The sequence below is a fragment of the Phalaenopsis equestris genome, unplaced genomic scaffold (assembly GCF_001263595.1).
Source record: "Phalaenopsis equestris unplaced genomic scaffold, ASM126359v1 Scaffold000787, whole genome shotgun sequence".
Lineage (NCBI taxonomy): Eukaryota > Viridiplantae > Streptophyta > Magnoliopsida > Asparagales > Orchidaceae > Phalaenopsis > Phalaenopsis equestris.
In genome coordinates this window covers 395,912-399,165 of record NW_018165227.1, presented here as the reverse complement: position 1 = coordinate 399,165, position 3,254 = coordinate 395,912, and positions in this window count along the sequence as shown.

The following is a 3,254-nucleotide window of genomic DNA, read 5'->3' as shown; positions in this document are numbered from 1 at the left end:
TATGAATGTTTGATGTTAGGTATATAAATATATAAGAAACGGGTGATATGCAAATTTCTCTTGTATTTATAGTAATTGGTATCATAAATTTATGCATACCTGTTTTGCTTTAAAAAAGTTAATAATAATGATTTGTTTTATATCCAGATACGGATTATGTGATATGTGTGTAATGGCCTGAAATAGTTTGTTTGTTTTAATTGTGGATTGGAGATGGTAAAGAATTGAGTTGGACTTTGTGTTTTGAAGTTTTTGAATTGATTTTGGGATGAATGTGATGTTAGAGTTGATTGATTATTTTGTGTTGGGGTTGTCTCAAAGAAAATTTAAAATTTTAAAAATTTATTTCTATTTAATTTTAAGCGATGTATCCAAAATTTCTCCCTTTTGATAAGAACTGTTTGTGGTGTTGTGACTTCGGTGTTTATTATGGTTTATTCTTAAGAATATTAGGAATGCTTTTTTTGTGTGATATGTTTTTTGGTTTTTTATTGATTGATTAGTTTGATTCTTGCTCGAAATTAATTGGAGCATTTACATGCATACCACCCAATTCCTATGTATTTACATATCCAACGCTTGAACTTTGATTTTTACATTTATACCACCGAAATATTTCATAGGAGTTTTGCCTAGATAACTTAAAACCTTCCTATTTACCCGTCCAACACCTAAACTTTGCTATTTACTAAACTACCACCGTAAATCTAATTTCCCATTTATTCTACCACTTAGGGTCCATTTGGCGCAGCTTATTTGGGTTTTTGGCATTTTTAAAAAGCCGAGCCGCAGTTTGGTTTTTGCTTTCGCATATGCGGCCGGGATAAGCGCGTTACCATTTACGTTATAATGCCAAGGTAATTCTGTAGCGGAGAGGACTCAGTGTTTCACATTCCGTCGTAGCTTATTACCCCTAAGCCCCTCGATCCCGTCTTAGTTCTCGCAATGTTGCCCTTGCCTTGCGATTGAATTCCCATAGCGATACCATTTCTCGCCTCTCGATCCCGTCTACCCTTCTCCTCTCCCATTCTTGTCTGTGGCCTGTTACCGTTTCCTCCGAGATCTTTGTGTACTTTTAGGTGGTGAACTGAAACCCGAAACAAATTTCGCATGTAATTCCTCTTACGACTTATGATATTGCACGGGTCTTCTTCCATATATGGATTACACGATATCCTCCAATGTTTTGATTCTCTTACGACCTATACGACCTATGGTATTGCACGGGTTTTTTTTTTCCTCTCTGTGAAATTTGTTTCAGTGATTATTGATTTTGATTTATGGACAAAAGTGCTGAACTTTTTCGGTTAGATTGAAATTTCTTTGAAAAACTCCATGGCATGCATGATTACATGGTGGAAAAGTTATTTCCTTTTGTATGCCCTATTCCTACCGGATTTTCATTAAACCTACTATCTTTGCAACTGTGAGAAATGCGCGTTGAAAAATTATTGGTTGAATGCAGTTAAATGCAGTTATTTGAAGTGGATCTTAGTGAATGCAGTTAAATGCAGTTAAGTGAATGCAGTTATTTGAAGTCCTTTTTGCTTTATGAAGGTTGATGGATTTTTGAAGCTTGCTTTATGAAGGTTGAAGGTTGATGGTCCTTTTTGCTTTATGTTAGTGGGTTTTTTAGTGGAAGGTTGATGGATTCTTAAAGCTTGCTTTATGAAAGACCGTCTCCTTATTGACTGGGTTGGGAAAGTTGATGCATATGAAAGAAGCTTGCTTTATGAATCCTCGGGCATATGAAAGAAGCTTGCTTTATTTCTTGCATCAACTTTGAGTTGGGCGTCAAAGTAGATAAGTTTTGCATCCACCATATATTTTTAATATAAGACCAACTTCATTATTGGTATATCTAAGCTTGGCTAGTTCATTAGCATTGATTTTAACACAATGCATGTACTTTGTAATTGATTTGGTTTCCTTTATGAGAAAATGGAAGTTTCTTTTAGTTGCTTTCATTTTGTGATGATTTGGTACTATGAAGGGACAAATTCTGGATTCTTTGAAGGTGTTTTGTACATAATTTGTGCAATGCTAATGGTGTGTCTTTTATCTCAGTACTTGTGAGTTATAATGGGTTTGGATTCTTAGGAAATTTTGAAAGTTTTGACATAACAGTCGGGGATGCTTCTTGTATTGGTATGAAACTTGTTATTTTCCTTGTATCATTATTGGGGTATGGGTTTTGATTTGGTCGGTTTTTCATCATTCTTATTTCATAAACTACTTTTTACTTAGTTTGTATGCATGACACAGAATTTGTCAAGTTTAGTCACATATCAAGTTTCATATATGTGGTGTAAATCATAATGATTGTGAAAATTTATATTCATTCTTAAATTAATTGTGGGATTTCAAATTTGTAAAATTTTTAAATATTTCTTTGAACTGAATTAAATAGACAGCAAACATGGATGCCAACATTGTTAGATAGTGATGGTGTGATCATATGCAATGTGCATGATTCTAATGATTCCAACATGCATGATGATTTTCAGGGTAATAAGGTACTAAGATTCTTTATATGAAATTTTTTATTTGAGTTGTCTTGGTGATGGTTATTAGCATTATCCGTTGAAATTAAAAGGTGTAGCTCGATACTCGTGCTTCCAAATTTGTTCTACAAATTCAGTGTTGTATTTCTTTCACTGACATTGTGGTTTGAAGTTTTTGTGACCTACTTGAATCATGCAAATTGAGAATGTTAAACGTGCTTTCCAATGAGGTTTAAAGGCTTTGAATTTCACATCTTAATGTTTGTTTTGGTTTCAATGGAAATTTCACAGCTTAAACGTGTATTTCTTTCACTGCCATTATGGTTTGAAGTTTTTGCTTCCAAGCCATATATCCTCCAATGTTATTTGGATGTTTGGCTTACTTGTGCGTGGCCCCTGCTTGGTTTTGGTACCTGCTTTGGTTTATTGTTCTTATGCATGTATGAGACTTTCTGCAAATATGAGGCATATAAATGACATATATGAGGCTTTATCCATATATCAGGCATATATGAGGCATATGTTGAGGCTTTAATTATACATAAGACAAATGTTGAGACATACGTTGAGTCATATATTGAGGTTTTTCCATATACGAGGTGTACATGAGGCATATACGAGGCATATATGAGGCATATATGAGGTATGTACTGCCGCATCACCACTGGTCGAATAATACACATAACATCCTCCTTTGTTGGGGATAAATTGGTTGGTGTGATGCTTGCTCCATTTACGTTATAATGCCAA